Consider the following 17,541-nt stretch of genomic DNA (forward strand, 5'->3'; position numbering starts at 1 on the left):
TGAGTGAAACTTGTAGTGTGGGTCATACAGCTATTTGCGTGTGTATGTGGAAACAATCAGTTAAGACGTTTTTGACACAACAAAAATCACTTGTAACAGCAACACGTAGCTACTCTGTAACCGAAAGGTTTCCACAGAAAGGGTTCGAGGACCGCTTATTCTATAAGTCTGTATATTTTGCGTGGTGGTTCAGCGGTACGTTTGAAAAACCTATGACGCTTGAATTAGAAGACTTGATCCTTGCAACCGACGCAGCTAAGATAGAACGTTGTGCGGCTATGCTTTAAGGCAAACAAAGCAAAACTGAAGTCATGTGTGGCGTGTGTACATAGAGTTATGTACTTGTCTATGACTTTTATCGGTCATAGAATCTTCGTGACGAACAATTACTCTCCAATGTGATAATAATAATACGAAATATTTCTGTCTTCATCTTAATTTTTGTATCTGAGTGCATCAGAATAATTCGTAGTAATTAATTAAATATGTATTTTAACTGATATAAATTAATTTTTATAGGTTTATTATTCTTGAAAGAAGGTTATAAATGGTTGGTGTAGGATGATATAACAACTTGATGTAAGTCATCCGAACCTTATCTTCAACCAAACTATCACAGGTGGATGAAACTCATTCATGTAGGATGATATAACAACTTGATGTAGATCATCCAAACCTTACCTCCAACCAAACTACCACAGGTGGATGAAACTCGATCCATGTAGGATGATATAACAACTTGATGTAGATCATCTGAACCTTATCTTCACTCAGTCTATCACAGGTGGATGAAACTAGTTCTACTCATTTAATTGTAGTTTTACTGTTAGTTCCAGCTCTTTACAGGAACAGAAAAAGTTACCGAAAGTTCCCTTTTTTAAACGATGTGTGTTTGTTTATTTCTTATTGAGATAATACTAAAGACAGTAATTCGGGAAGATCTCAGTAACTGTTCTATCGGGTTTTACTGGCAGTATCAGATTTAATTAAGTTTGTTTAAAAAATAGAGGGAAGAACTTCGATTAGACGTTGTAAGTAGTTCATCTGATTATCGTTTTTTAGTTTTTATGACTCGGCAAACAATAAGTTTATTTAGGTACGAACTTGCACAAATTATACAAATTCGCTTAATCTACGGTGTTCTTGTAACACACACACACATCTCTTTTAAGTGAGATTGTTTTGTTTTCGTCCTATTTATCAAAATAGATTACTGGTGATTTAATAAGTAACATTTACGATTTTTTTTTTTTTTCAGTTACAAAGAAACTTCCTGTTTTGTGTGTTGCTTAGTTACTGCAAGACACCCAGCCCATTCACGTTCCATTCGTGCTGCTTTGAGAATACCACGCGAACTTCACGTGCAGGCTCGACGTAACAAAAACTCCCGCTTTCAGTTCGTCTGCTCCAAATCCTCTAAGACGCGCTTCTGAATACCTCGCGCAAGTATTCGACGTTTGTGACCATTAGAGTAAACCTCCACGACTGAAATGTGATTTACAGAGAACCGACGGAAACACCGCCACATTTACCGCGAGTCCGTTTACACAAACATGGTATCTGAATGAACGGTTAACATAGTCTGACGGAAAGGGTTAGTTCTCCGGAAGTGTTTGTAACCTGTTTTACTAGGTTGTAAAAATGTAACAGAGGGTAAGAAACCAAGATGAGCGCTAAGTTTTATATCATTGATGATTTCGATGTTCTGTTGCAACTAATCGGTCGTAGTAAACTATTAAAAAATAATTCGAGGTTCCTTGTTAAGTAAGAGATTCATTTTAAATTACTTAAATATATCGCGCCTTTGTGTCCCTAAAACCGAACTAAGCACAGCAGAAAAGTGGACGAAACTTGGAAGATACCAAATAACGTCACCTAAACTGTGGAAGTTGTAACACAAACTAGCAACAGTTTCGAAAGTAAGTTTCTTGTTTTATTCTTTAATGTCGGCTAGTTTTGTGTGATTTCTTTTATTTGTTTTTATCGTAAAATAAAAACTACTGAATTAGAATTGTGTTATGTCGTCTGCTTGGTCTCATATTCCACTGGGTTCACAAAGTTTGAATTCAAGGCTTCGGACGCGTTTAGCGAATATTTGTGTACAATATCCCAATAACGTGTCACTCGCGTAACTCAAAAGAAAATATATTTTAAAATAATTTTGACATTCTAAGTAATGTTCAGCCTAACCGTGTGTATACCAAACATATCTTAACAATATGGACACCCGTGCCTAATCGGAAACGGGAGTTTATTTGTTACTTGGTTTATGGTCTGTAAGAAATGTTAGCTGGTATTTTTTTATTTCTGTTCTGTTATGTATTTCTTATGTTCATATTTTAATTAGAAAAACTGTACTTTGTGTTCTTTATATTGTCGATGGAGTTTATAGATTTCGAAACGTTTATCATCTCTATGTATATTGTTACAGTCTACTGACGATGGAGTTTATAGATTCCGAAACGTTATCATCTCTATGTATATTGTTACAGTCTACTGACGATGGAGTTTATAGATTCCGAAACGTTATCATCTCTATGTATATTGTTACAGCCTACTGACGATGGAGTTTATAGATTCCGAAACGTTATCATCTCTATGTATATTGTTACAGTCTACTGACGATGGAGTTTATAGATTCCGAAACGTTTATCATTTCTATGTATATTGTTACAGCCTACTGACGATGGAGTTTATAGATTCCGAAACGTTATCATCTCTATGTATATTGTTACAGCCTACTGACGATGGCGTTTATAGATTCCGAAACGTTATCATCTCTATGTATATTGTTACAGTCTACTGACGATGGATTTTATAGATTCCGAAACGTTATCATCTCTATGTATATTGTTACAGTCTACTGACGATGGATTTTATAGATTCCGAAACGTTATCATCTCTATGTGTATTGTTACAGTCCACTGACGATGGAGTTTACAGATTCCGAAACGTTATCATCTCTATGTATATTGTTACAGTCCACTGACGATGGAGTTTATAGATTCCGAAAGGTTATCATCTCTATGTGTATTGTTACAGTCCACTGACGATGGAGTTTATAGATTCCGAAAGGTTATCATCTCTATGTATATTGTTACAGCCTACTGACGATGGAGTTTATAGATTCCGAAACGTTATCATCTCTATGTATATTGTTACAGTTTACTGACGATGGATTTTATAGATTCCGAAACGTTATCATCTCTATTTGTATTGTTACAGTCCACTGACGATGGAGTTTATAGATTCCGAAACGTTATCAACTTGATGTATATTATTAAAGTTCACTGACGATGGAGTTTATAGATTCCGAAAGGTTATCATCTCTATGTATATTGTTACAGCCTACTGACGATGGAGTTTATAGATTCCGAAACGTTATCATCTCTATGTATATTGTTACAGTTTACTGACGATGGATTTTATAGATTCCGAAACGTTATCATCTCTATTTGTATTGTTACAGTCCACTGACGATGGAGTTTATAGATTCCGAAACGTTATCAACTTGATGTATATTATTAAAGTTCACTGACAATGGAGTCTATAGATTCCGAGACGGGATCGAGACCTGATTCCGCTACATATTTTGAGTTGTGGGTGTATTGTAAGAATAACAGTCGGTACAGTTTATGGGAACTACACATACCTTTGTGGTGACGGGTGCTGCTGGTTCACTGTCTTGTATCTGGTCAGTACCTCAAAACTAGGGACGACTGCCCTTTAATCATTGGGGTTTTCTGATTCTTTTATTAGGGTTTACGTTATTTCACATAAAGTCCATTTTCAAATACACCGTTTAACTTATTGCTTTGACTTGTCGTCGGATTTTTTTTTTGGGAGGTAGCAACAGAAAACAAAAGCAGCTTTGTATTAGATCAGAAACTTCTCGTTGGTATAATGTTCGATTTGGAGGATTTCTGGTATAGAAGTACAACGAGAGATGTGTAACTTTACTCAAGGTAGATAAGGGATATAAATATATACTAGTTAATATGTGAACTGGACGTGTCACGAAAAGGGGGTATATTAAAAACTGCGGGCAGTGGACAATACGTGAGTAATGCAGCAACAACATAAAAAGGGTTTTCAAAGGTAGGGTTCGGTAGGAATGGTAACAGTACCTGATAGGAAGGAAGATGCGTTCCCTGAACCTGACCATCCTCGGTCTGAAACAACGTTCGAATCCTGATCATGGAGAAGAAAGGATTGTGACGTAGCAATGTGAGCTGTAGACGAGATTAATAAAGCAGTTTTTATCTTTGTATGTGGATCAAACAGAATGGTTTGATTAAGGTAGATTAGACGGATAAAGAGACAATTTTAGACGTTTTTATATGATATAAGTATGTAGGGTAAGACAACTTTACAGAAAAGATTGGATTATTTTCTATATTCAAATGTAAGGTTAAAACAAAGGCTTTAAACAAGACGGGCTAGACGGTTTTACCTTTTAGAAGTATATACGTATAAGATAGATTAGACCTTTAAGTATTACGTGAGGTTATGGGGTGAGATTAGGTTGTTTAGTTTCATTCAAATAACACAAGAGTTAAACTGATGAGATTAGGTTGTTTAGTTTCATTCAAACAACACAAGAATTAAACTGATGAGATCAGGATGTTTAGTTTCATTCAAACAACACAAGAGATAAACTGATGAGATTAAGATGTTTAGTTTCATTCAAACAACACAAAAGTTAAACTGAGGAGATTAGGTTGTTTAGTTTCATTCAAACAACTCAATAGTTAAACTGAGGAGATTAAGTTTAGTTTCATTCAAACAACACAAGAGTTAAACTGATGAGATTAGGATGTTTAGTTTCATTCAAACAACTCAATAGTTAAACTGATGAGATTAGGATATTTAGTTTCATTCAAACAACACAAGAGTTAAACTGAGGAGATTAGATTGTTTAGTTTCATTCAAACAACACAAGAGTTAAACTGAGGAGATTAAGTTTAGTTTCATCCAAACAACACAGGAGTTAAACTGTGGATATTAGGTTGTTTAGTTTCATTCAAACAATACAAGAGTTAAACTGGAGAGATTAGGATGTTTAGTTTCATTCAAACAACACAAGAGTTAAACTGATGAGATTAGGTTGTTTAGTTTCATTCAAACAACACAAGAGTTAAACTGAGGAGATTAGGTTGTTTAGTTTCATTCAAACAACACAAAAGTTAAACTGAGGAGATTAGGTTTAGTTTCATTCAAACAACACAAAAGTTAAACTAAGGAGATTAGGTTGTTTAGTTTCATTCAAACAACTCAATAGTTAAACTGAGGAGATTAGGTTGTTTAGTTTCATTCAAACAACACAAAAGTTAAACTGAGGAGATTAGGTTTAGTTTCATTCAAACAACACAAAAGTTAAACTAAGGAGATTAGGTTGTTTAGTTTCATTCAAACAACACAAGAGTTAAACTGATGAGATTAAGTTTAGTTTCATTCAAACAACACAAAAGTTAAACTAAGGAGATTAGGTTGTTTAGTTTCATTCAAACAACACAAAAGTTAAACTGAGGAGATTAGGTTGTTTAGTTTCATTCAAACAACACAAGAGTTAAACTGAGATTAGGATGTTTAGTTTCATTCAAACAACACAAGAGTTAAACTGAGGAGATTAGGATGTTTAGTTTCATTCAAACAACACAAGAGTTAAACTGAGGAGATTAGGTTGTTTAGTTTCATTCAAACAACACAAGTGTTAAACTGATGAGATTAAGTTTAGTTTCATTCAAACAAACAACACAAAAGTTAAACTGAGGAGATTAAGATGTTTTGTTTCATTCAAACAACACAAAAGTTAAACTGATGAGATTAGACTGTTTTGTTTCATTCAAACAACACAAGAGTTAAACTGAGGAGATTAAGTTTAGTTTCATTCAAACAACACAAGAGTTAAACTGAAGAGATTAGGTTGTTTAGTTTCATTCAAACAACACAAGAGTTAAACTGATGAGATTAGGATGTTTAGTTTCATTAAAACAACACAAGAGTTAAACCGATGAGATAAGGCTGTTTGGTTTCATTTGTACAACACAAGAGTTAAACTAGAAAACGTTTTTGGTCGATATTCTATCGATAACTGTCGAGTTTTTTTGTTGTTGTTTTTTTTTAAACAAAAACGCTAAAAAAGCGTTTAAAAACGCTAAAATTCGGGTTTCGATACCCACGATACGACATGTGATTCATGTTAAGATCACCTGCTGAATTTCACTTCAAACATTACAGTGGTTTAAGAAGTCTGTTTCTTGTATTAGTGCTTCTATTGTGAATCATGTTTCTTGGAAACGTGTGTTTATACCGACACATTTTTCATAGATCATCGTGTTTCTTCTTGACTCATGCTTCATAGATCAGTGTGTTTCTGTCCTAACTCATGTTTCCTGGATCTGTGATTTTTTTTATCCTGAGTCATGTTTCATTCATTGGTGTGTTTTATCCTGAGGAATGTTTCATACATTGGTGTATTTTATCCTGAGGCATGTTTCATACATTGATGTGTTTTATCCTGAGGCGTATTTCGTACATTGGTGTGCTTTATCCTGAGGCAGGTTTTATCTTGATTCTTCTTTCCTGAATCAGAATGTTTTATCTTGATTCTTCTTTCCTGAATCAGAATGTTTTATCTTAACTTACGTTTTATAGGTCAATGTGTTTTATCCTGACTCATGTTTCGTAGATCAGCGTGTTCTATCTTGACTCATGTTTCATAGATCAGTGTTTTATCTTGACTCATGTTTCGTAGAGCAGCTTGTTTCATTTTGACTCATGTTTCATAGGTCAGTGTTTTATCTTGACGCATCTCGAGTCAGTATTTAATTTATACTACCCCTCAGTTTTGATTTGAATGGGTAAGTTTCAGCAAACTTATCTTCCAAACTTAGCCAAATAATGACAGCTATTTCACTGTCAAACTAAAAAATGGCTTTCTTAAGTTTACTTAAAACGGTTATGGTAACGGAGTACACAAGAGTTACTGATCACACTGCGTAACAGAAATTTTGTTCCAGGATAGTATGTGTTATTTCTTAATTGCTTGTGTTGTAAAAGTACAGAAAATGGCCATTATTCCCTTCAAACTTTACTTTTGTGACCTGGATAATGAAATTTAGAAATTAATCTATTTTCTATGTAAAAACTAACAAATTTGCACATTTTCATTTACATAAGGTCTGAATAAAACAACATACGAATCAAGATTTCCATGTATTTATACTAAAGTTATACAAAAATGTTTAGAAGTGAGTAGTTTTTTGGGATTTGCGACTGTAATGTAAATCACTTTCACGTATCAGCCCCCAAATATGGTCTTCCATCATGTTTTTGTTATACGCTCCTTGGTAGTGGCGTTTAAAGTCCAATATATTTTGGTGGAAGCACTCGCTTTGCTCCTCTGAGTATGCTCCCATGTTCTCCTTGAATTTATCAAGACGAACGTCAATGATATGGGCTTTCAGGGACATCCTGCACCCTATTTTGCCGTAGTTCTTCACCAGAGCACCAACCAGTTCCACATAATTTTCGGCCTTGTGATTGCCCAAGAAGCCCCGAACCACTGCGACAAAGCTGCCCCAAGCTTTTTTTCCCCCTTCCTACTGAGCTGCTTGGGAAATTCTGTGCACTCCAGGATCTATTTTATTTGTGGTCTAACGAAGACTCCAGCTTTGACCTTTGCCTCAGGCAACTTAGGGAAGAAGTCTCGAAGGTACTTGAAGGCTGCAGATTCCTTATCAAGAGCTGTGACAAATTGTTTCATAAGGCCCAATTTTATGTGTAATGGTGGGAACAATACCTTCTGGAGATTCACTAGTGGCTCACACTTGACATTGTGCCTCCCCACAGAGAACGGTCCGTTGTGGCAAGTGCTTCCTGTTGTAGTGCATTGCGGTGTCCCTGCTGTCCCAAAGGCAAAGATAACAGGGAAACTTGGTAAAGTCTCCTTGGAGACCCATCAGGAATGCCACCATTTTGAAGTTTCCGATAACCTCCCAGCCATACTTCAAGGCTTCTAGCAAGGTCTTTACACTGTTCTATTCTTCTTTGAGGTGCACCGAATGAGCCATGGAAAGAGACGGATACTTATTCCCGTTATGGAGCAGCACAGCCTTGAGGCTTCTGGATGAGCTATCAATGAAGAGGCGCCACTCTTTCGGGTTACAGGCAATTCCAGTTGCCTGGCACAGACCAAATACATTGTGGCAGAAGCAGGGCCCATCTTGACGAGTGAAGTTCTACAACATTCTAGAAAGTTATTGAAAATTCTTGTAAGTTCGAGAAAATTCTCTATCAGCTACTCATCACTGAATCTATCTGGAATGTTTTGGAAAATGGGTAAATTTGAAAATTTCATTACCTAGGTCACAAAAGCAAAGTTTGAAGATAAAAATAGGTCTTTTACATCTACTTTAGGCATAAACAGTTGGGTAATAACACTTTCTGTCCAGAAACAAGAAAAAGTAAAAATAGTGAATTTTTATTTGCCGTTTGTCACTTGTAAGTAAAGAGTGTCCACTTAACATGGTTGGTATACAATTACACGGCTACTGTCACGTTTTACACCAGTGTTTCTGTCTCGTGCAAGAGTCATCCTGAAAAATAAAACAATGTAGAGAACATTTCTTACTTCCGTCAGAAGTCTTAAGTAGTTAAATGACAAAGAATGCAATGTAAGAAATCTAGTGTTACATCGTCATTGACAATCGATTTTAAAAAACCAAAAACAGGAAAGTGAGAAAAAAAAAACATTGATGAGGCGCTGTTGGACTTCCGATAGAACGCTCTATCAACAATATCTTGTACATTTCATTTTCTGGACATTAACTCCTTACTTACAGTGTTAGCTTTCATATGTCTTGTTGTTTGGTCACAATTGCCTCGTTTGTTTTTTTTTCCCCGTTATCTGAGTACGATCTACGACTCTCGCTTCAAGAGGGGTTCTGTTGCTGGAAACGATTTAACAAATCGAACGAACATTTATCATCTGAAGGACCACGGACGCAGCGAACGTCCGATTCTTTAGGGAAAGAACTTTGTTTTGCAGCGCAAGCCGTTTGTTAAGGAACAAAAAATATTGGTCATTGAATTAACGTTTATAAAACTATATATTATGATGCATTTATCCAAATGTAATTAGTTCAAACAGTCCTCTTTCTATCTGTACTCGTGAGATGCCCGGCATGGCCAGGTGGGTTAAGGCGTTCAACTCGTAATCCGAGGGTCGCGGGTTCGAGTCCCCGTCGCACCAAATATGCTCGCCCTTTCAGCCGTGGGGGCGTTATAACGTTCGGTCAATCCCACTATTCGTTGATAAAAGAGTAGCCCAAGAGTTGGCGGTGGGTGGTGATGACTAGCTGCCTTCCCTCTAGTCTTACACTGCAAAATTAGGGACGGCTATCGCATATAGCCCTCGTGTAGCTTTGCGCGAAATTCGAAAACAAAAAACCTTACTCGTGCACTCTTTAGATACAGTTTATTTTATCTCTCCCCTCTTTCTTAGTGTTCACACACAGTTGATTGCAACATTCTGTTACAAACGTTCATATAAGTGCAGAGAAAGAGAAAGGACAAGAGAGATGGTTAACCCGTTGTTTAGCTTTGCGCTTTTGTGCTCTGTCCGCCACGGGTATTAAAACCCGGTTTCTAGGAGGTGAGTTCGCAGACACACCGCTGGGTGACCTAACGATGTGTAAACATTCTTTAGATGCAGTTCATTCGATCAGTTTTTCCTTCTGTCGGGACTGATGTGCAAGACAATCACTATAATGAAATTCTAACTATAATATTTACATTTTCAGACGTAATAATTCTTCTATCTGCTCATACAAATAACCAGTGGTGTATTTTCCATGTTACCATGTTTACCGATGGTAAGCCAGCTTTGGGAGAGTTAATAAAAATATTGTTTCAGTCAATATACAGATATTTGAATCTTATCAATTACTAGCACAAATACACAATTACTGCAGCTTTGAAAAAGTAGTGACACGAGGTGTTATTTACATGAGACATGGCCATCGTTGACCGCAGTGATTGTACTAGTACTGATTATATGTGTCGTCTTTGGTGATTGGTGCAGCGAAGACAGTTTAGCCTATCAGCATGAAGTAAACACTTTAGACGTATATCGCTCATGGTTACGGTTTAAATGTCAGGTGGCGCTAAGTAATATTATTTAATATACTAAATACTAATTTAGTTTTAGTTACGCATTTTCCTTGATGATTCTGGACATTTTTGTGTTTTGATTACTGTTATACAGTAATAATTTTCTCTAATATATATATATACACTGCTGGCCAAAATCTTAAGGCCAATGAACATGAAGGAAAAAATATGCATTTTGCGTTGTCAGACTCAATCACTTATTTGAGTAGAGCTTCGAAAGATGAAAATAAGAAAAGGGAAAATAAAAAACTTTTTAAACATTTAATAAGGAAAATGTGAACACTATGAAATTAGTCTAAATACTAGCTGGTCAAAAGTTTAAGACCATACCAAAAAGAAGTCCTAAACAGGGAAGGAAACGCCCAACAAGAGTTCTTAGTAGTGAGTTGCACGGCCGTCATTGCAAATAACTGCAAACATTTGCTTTGGCATGGTCGATATAAGCATTTGTAGAAGGCTGGCTGGAATGTTATTGCAAGTGGTGAAGATGGCTTCATGAAAATCATACACTGTTTGGAGTTGACGTCCATTTCTATAGACTTCCCTTGCCATCTATCCCCAAACATTTTCAATGTGGTTCAGTTTGGGCGAAAAAGCTGGATAATCCAAAAGAATCACATTATTCGCCATGAAAAAGTCCTTTGTCCTGCGAGCATTGTGGAATGCAGCGTTGTTCTGCTGAAAGATCCAATAATTTCCACACAAGCGAGGGCCTTCAGTCAATAAGGATGCTCTTTCCAACATGCCAATGTAGCCAGCTGCTGTTTAACGCCCCTGTATCACCTGAAGCTCCATTGTTCCATGGAAGGAGAAAGCATCCCAGATGATGGAACCTCCTCCATTGTGTTGTGTAGAAAATGTCTCCGGTGGGATATCCTTATCGTGCCAGTAACGTTGGAAGCCATCTGGACCATCCAGGTAATTTTTTTTCTCATCAGAGAACAAAATCTTCGTCAACTTTTCTACATCCCATGTTAAACTTTGCTTTTCAGCAAAATTTAACCGAGCTGTTTCGTGATGTGGAAGAAGGCGTGGCCTTTGAAGACGTTTACGGTTTTTAAAGCCTTTTCTCGTAGATGCCGTTTTATTGTTCTTGAGCTGCATTCTGCGTCCATAAGGGCCTTAATCTGGTTCGACGATCGGCTGGTGTCTTGCCGGACAACCCGTCGAATTCTCCTGCTCAACGCCGGCAAATTTTCTTCAGCCGACCACTTGAAATTCTCGTTCCATATTCCTCAGAGTCTTTTAAGACATTTGCAACAGCAGTTTTACTACGCCCAATCTCACCAGCGATGGCACGTTGAGAGAGACCTTGCTTTTGCAACTCGACAATTCTGCCACGTTCAAACTCTGTCATGTTTTTACCCAATGTAACACAGGAGATGTCAGTGGGAGATGTTGACAACGCTAATGCTTGAACACAAATGACTAAATTTCGTTACGTGTTTACCGATTAACGCTTCGTTTCAGTATGGTCCTAAACTTTTGACCAGCTAGTATTTAGGCTAATTTCAGTGTTCACATTTTCTCTATTAAATGATAACAAGTTGTTTTTTTTAGTTTCCCTTTTCTGATTTTCATCTTTCGAAGCTCTACTCAAATAAGTGATTGAGTCTAACAACGCAAAATACTTTTTTTTTTCTTTATTCATTGGCCTTAAGATTTTGGCCAGCAGGTCAGGATACACCACTGCAAATAATAAAACCATTTCATTTATACTGTCCCTTGATGAGTTAGCGATAAGAAGTTTATGGATTTATAATAGTAAAATCCGGGGTCTGATTCTGACTAGTTTCAGTTAGACGAACACATAAACCCTCATTTCTCTATTAAAATAATTATTAATTTCAATGTTCAGCCAATCAGTTTTACGAAACAACGAGTTTGGTTCGAGTTTCAAATTGTCTTTTGGCAGCGACTAATCACGTTTTCCAGATCTTCAATCTCGCTGTCAGTGAACCGTATTTGATATGACTAATGAGTGGGCTGCGTGCTTTTCTTGCTTGCCTCACGCGCCATACAGGGCAAATGTGTGATACGTGTGCCTTCGTTCAGAAGTCCAAGATATATCTTAATGTAAAATAGGCATATTGTTTATCTTCGGTACTTTTATCCTGCCCTCTTCAGCACTGGCATGAGTTTTGTCACGTCTCTCGAGAAGAACCACTTGTCACATCTCTTCTCTCTGGTTGTTTTTAACACTTTGGAGTACCGTCGGTTAAGACACCAGCGTCTCCTACAGTTTATATTCATATTAACCATAGTGTCGCGAAAACACGTTTCCTTTGTCCGCATAATTTCTGCAAGCTATAGAGGCCTATGAATTTCTTATTCGTAATCTGTCTGTCGCGCTGAAGATAGATTAACTGCGCAGATTTGACGCCATTTTGTTTCATATATTAATTTGTTAGTAAACTGTACACCCGATTTCAGGCTCAGGTAATAATTTGTGGCATTTTAAACCAGGATACTGATAGCCAATTCGGGCATAACCATCTATATTTAAAGGAAGAAATAAGTCAGCAGCACCAGCCGCCTACATGGCTTCTCTTAACTAAATATCGGCATTGATTGTTACGATTATAATTTGCCCACAGCTGAAAATGTGGAATTTGTTCAAATACTCGACGCCTTGGTCTCACAATTTTCAGCCAGAACGTTAACCAGTAAGCCACGCCCAACCTAATGTAATCTGACTAACCATATGAAAAGAAAACGATCCGAATGACATCTTGGCCAAAATTCATTTTTGTAAAACTATTTTCCATCCAGTGTATCGTTTCTCATTAGCCTTGAAGACAGACTAAGTTGTCATATTATAAGAGTGTCTACTCTTGCATTATAAAGTGTTAGTTTGAAGCTAAGCGTAAAACTATACAAAGGGCTATCTGTGCTCTTTCCACCATGGGTATCGAAACCCAGTTTCTAGTGTTGTAAGTCTGAAGACATATTGCTGTTCCACTGGAAACTGTAAAGTATTAGAAGGTATTATATTGCGTTGTGCAATCTAATTCAGTCACTTTCTGCAAAACAACAAACAAGCGGACTCCCCTTCTGCAGAAAATTTGTCATTCTAGTTACCAATGTTTTCTTCAACACGTAGAAAGGTAACTAATGAAGAGCAGCAACACGTACCCTAACCAAAGTCCTTAAAAAGAAAACAGCGAGGACTATAGAAACAAACGTGGAGTCGAATAACCAGTTTACCTCATAACAGCAATACTTAATTTATTGGTACGTTAAGCTTGTGAGTTCTAATTAACCATTCTTTCCAAATAGTTCATTCTCTCGTGTAACGAGACAAGCAACTGCTTCACAGAAAAGGTTAACCAAAGTGAATGAATATTTGAGTGTTGTGATAAATCTGTACATATTTGACAGTATTTCAAGAGAGATAACTGTCCATAACACGTTAGTCTTACAATAATATGACCTGCCACTTGTAGTTAGCTTATTAGTAGTACTTACTTTGTTTTCTCAGTTCGTTCTCCTCTGTAACAAGACCTTGGCGAATTCTGAAGAGACGTACAGGTGTGAAACAGATGAGTGGGACGTACAGATACACAAATGTTTGTTTAAGCAAAAATTTACACAATGAGCTATCTGCACTGTGTCCAACGTAGGGATCAAACCCATAAGTTTCAGAGTTGAAAGCCCCGAACCAATAAGAGGATGTTTTAAACAGCTAATTTTAAGAACAATTCGTTATTCAACTCCAACAACATCTCGTACAATAAAGGACGTAAGAAAAGAAATCAAATTCAGCTCGAGCTACCCGATGGTTAGTTTGTCGGATTGTTGCTCTGAATATTCATAGTTTGTAGCCTGCTACTGCAGAAAAAAAACAACGCACTTTGGGGTCATGAGGGAGTATTAATAGTGACCACTTTTCATTCTTTGTCGGTAGGTGATGTTGACTTACTGCTTTTCCTCTAGCCTAGCACTTATAAAAATTAGTACAAAATCACATAGTTTACTGTTATGTGTTGCGTGCATCACTAGAATCGAACCCCAGATTTCAGCTTCATAACCTTGTAACCTACTGATGAGATTCACAAAAGAAGGAGATAACGAAAACAAAAGTTGTTCTTTGAGCTAAGTCGTAAAAGACTCTTTGCTGCGCCAACCACTTGGAGTCGAAACTCGGATTTTAGGGTTCTAAGTCCATAAAATAACCTCTTCCTCACTTGGAGAAATAAATAAAAAATCCCTGACTACCTGTAAGAAATTTCACAAAGGAAAATTGTCAAATTTAACTCAACTACATAGATCACCAAATCAGGATTGTGTTTGAAGTCAAGCACAAAATAAATGCTCTGCCCATTCACGGGTATCGAAATTCGTTTTTTAGCGTTGTAAGTCCGCAGATACACGAGACTGAATCATATTTTCTACTCCTTACTGTCTGGGGTCCGGCATGGCCAAGCGTGTTAAGGCGTGTGACTCGTAATCTGAGGGTCGCGGGTTCGCAACCCCGTCGCACCAAACATGCTCGCCCTTTCAGCTGTGGGAGCGTTATAATGTTACGGTCAATCCCACTATTCGTTGGTAAAAGAGTAACCCAGGAGTTGGCGGTGGGTGACGATGACTAGTTGCTTTCCCTCTAGTGTTACACCGCTAAATTAGAGACGGCTAGCACAGATAGTCCTCGAGTAGCTTTGTGCGAAATTCAAAACAAACAAACCTTACTGTCTAATTCATAGAGTAAATAAATTACTTTATATTTTGAACTAAGAATAAAAATCTGTTATTTTAACAAATATCTTGATAAAAGTTTTACTCGGTTTTCTGTGAGTTCTCTACAAGTTTCGCGATTTTTTGAAAGGAAACGATAATAAAACATTTCGAGTGGATGTCGTACCACATTCTCACTAGAAAAAAACAAACGAAACACATGGTCGAAATCTGGATTCTGTTATCCCAGAAAATAGCCCTTCTCAGCAGCTGGTAGGTTGGAAAACAAGGTGTCGTTGAATAACTAAACTTCGGTAATCATAAAGGCAAGAAATCGTGACGAATATATTGCGATGTAGTCACTGCAACCTTACCGTAAGTATCCCGTTCACCTTTGTAAGTACCTGATTCACCTTTGTATGTACCTGGTTCACCTTTATAAGTACCTGATTCACCTTTGTATGTACCTGGTTCACCTTTGTATGTACCTGGTTCACCTTTATAAGTACCTGGTTCGCCTTTGTTTTGCATCTGGTGTTTAGGACTTTTGGTCACATTTTTCAAGAGCGTCGGAATCGGAGGTGTTATAACACCCCCAGTTTTAGATATTTGGCTGATATAGCATTGTATATTATACTAATTTTCTGAGGGGGGCATACCCCCTAGATTGAGCGGCAGTTCCTCATACTTTAAACCCCTTATTATATAGTCTGAATGAGTTGCCAAGAATTTCCGGTTTCCAACCCGTTACTGATTTTCAGCACTTTTCTCGTGGCTGGCTTGTCATCGCTATTTGTACCTATGCTTTCTGTAATCTGTATATATACTGTGTTCTAACAGGGATCGTCATTAAATAGAGATATTTACGTACGTTTGGGGAGTGCAACATTTACATTAGTAACATATACACATCATCCAACTAAACACTATGTGGTAGTTCTGTTTTTCTCTTTGGATTCCGCCCTAAGCAACATGACGAATATTTATCTGCGCTAGTCGTCTTTGATTTAGCAGTGATAGGCGAGAGGAAGGCAGATATTAAATTCTACCCACCACCAACACTTGGGCTGCTCTTTTACCAACAAATAGTGGAGCTGACTGTCACATTACAATGCCACCACGGCTGAAAGGGCGAGCATGTTCAGGCTATGTATCCCACTGATTCGCTGTGTATGCAATGTCTGTTATTAAACTTCATTTTGTTTGTTTTAGAATTTTGCGCAAAGCTACACGAGGGTTATCTGCGCTAGCCATCCATAATTTAGCAATGTAAAACTAGAGAGAAGGCAGCTAATCATCACCACCCACCGCCAACTCTTGGACTACTCTTTTACCAACGAATAGTGGGATTGACCGTCACTTTATAACACCTTCCCGTCTGAAAGAGCAAGAATGTTTGGTCTCTTGGGGATTCGAGTCCATGACCCTCAAATTACGAGTCGAGCATCCTCACCATCCAGCCATGCCGGGCTCTGATGTAACTTATAACCCTCCCGAACAAAACACACAAAACAAAATATAACCTACAATAAATGATCATAAGATGTTAACGATGCTTTAAACCAATTAATATCTCACTGTTTTTGTTGTTTTTTTAATTACTGTACAATGAGCTAATTGCGTTCTTTTCGTCGGGGAAATCAAACCTTGGATTTTACCACTTTATGTCCATAAACTTATTGTTGACCCATTGAAGTTGATCGATGGTTTGAGATGTTTAGGTGAGTCCAAGCTCCACGAACCAAGCTAACTATGCAAAACGATTCCTAGGATGCAATAATTATTTATAATAGACATTCCTAGTCACGTGAATTTCTGCAGCTAAGATTATTGATAAAGCTGTCTTTAAAGAAAAGTGGAATGTGTTATTACTCGTAACACATACAAACACCCGTTGTCTGCTCCAATGACGATGATGAGTCGGCTAGGTCGTCAATCACTGACCCGCGAGACACGTGCCGCCCCATGGTCATTTATTACACAGTTATTGAAAAGCACAGAACCATCACGGAAAGGGCGCTCGCTGGGCGCGAAAGAATTTATGAGCGCGCCTGTTATGATAAATCACGGATAGAGCATCTGACGAGAGTAGCAGTTTTAAGGACCATTACAGTTGCATTTGTCTTGACGTTTTTCTACTCGAATGAGTCTAATATTTGTCGAATAATCACCACCTTAAACTATCCTGAAACGCGGAAGAAATTACCCCCGGTGGGTGACTTGTGAGGCTAAATTCTTTTTTAATTACATATCATTTTCGCGGGAGTTGTGTACAGTTGTTCTTATAACTGTTAGAATGGAAAATTTGTAGGACTGTAAGCCCCCTAGTTTTGGTTTTGTTTTAAGGTTATCTCTGGGGTTTTAAAATCTGTTTTTATTACTGGAGTCGGCCCGGCATGGCCAAGCGTGTTAAGGCGTGCGACTCGAAATCTGAGGGTCGCGGGTTCGCATCCCCGTCGCGCCAAACATGCTCGCCCTTTCAGCCGTGGGGGCGTTATAATGTAACGATCAATCCCACTATTCGTTGGTAAAAGAGTAGCCCAAGAGTTGGCGGTGCGTGGTGATGACTAGCTCCCTTCCCTCTAGTCTTACACTACTAAATTAGGGACGGCTAGCACAGATAGCCCTCGTGTAGCTTTGTGCGAATTTCAAAAAACAAACAAACTTTCATTTCAAAATTTTCACGTGTTT

General features: G+C 37.6%; 1 protein-coding gene across 1 annotated transcript in view; it reads left to right on the forward strand.

Moving 5' to 3' along the window:
• Positions 1 to 294: 294 nt before the first annotated feature.
• The window catches only part of LOC143258699 (uncharacterized), a 29,007-nt gene continuing 11,760 nt past the window's right edge, over positions 295 to 17,541 (forward strand). The window contains exons 1-2 of the mRNA XM_076518130.1: positions 295 to 784; positions 1,259 to 1,919. The gene's annotated coding sequence lies outside the window, so the exon portion shown is untranslated. The remainder of the gene's footprint in view (positions 785 to 1,258; positions 1,920 to 17,541) is intronic.

The sequence above is a fragment of the Tachypleus tridentatus genome, chromosome 1, assembly GCF_004210375.1.
Source record: "Tachypleus tridentatus isolate NWPU-2018 chromosome 1, ASM421037v1, whole genome shotgun sequence".
Classification (NCBI taxonomy): Eukaryota; Metazoa; Arthropoda; class Merostomata; order Xiphosura; family Limulidae; genus Tachypleus; species Tachypleus tridentatus.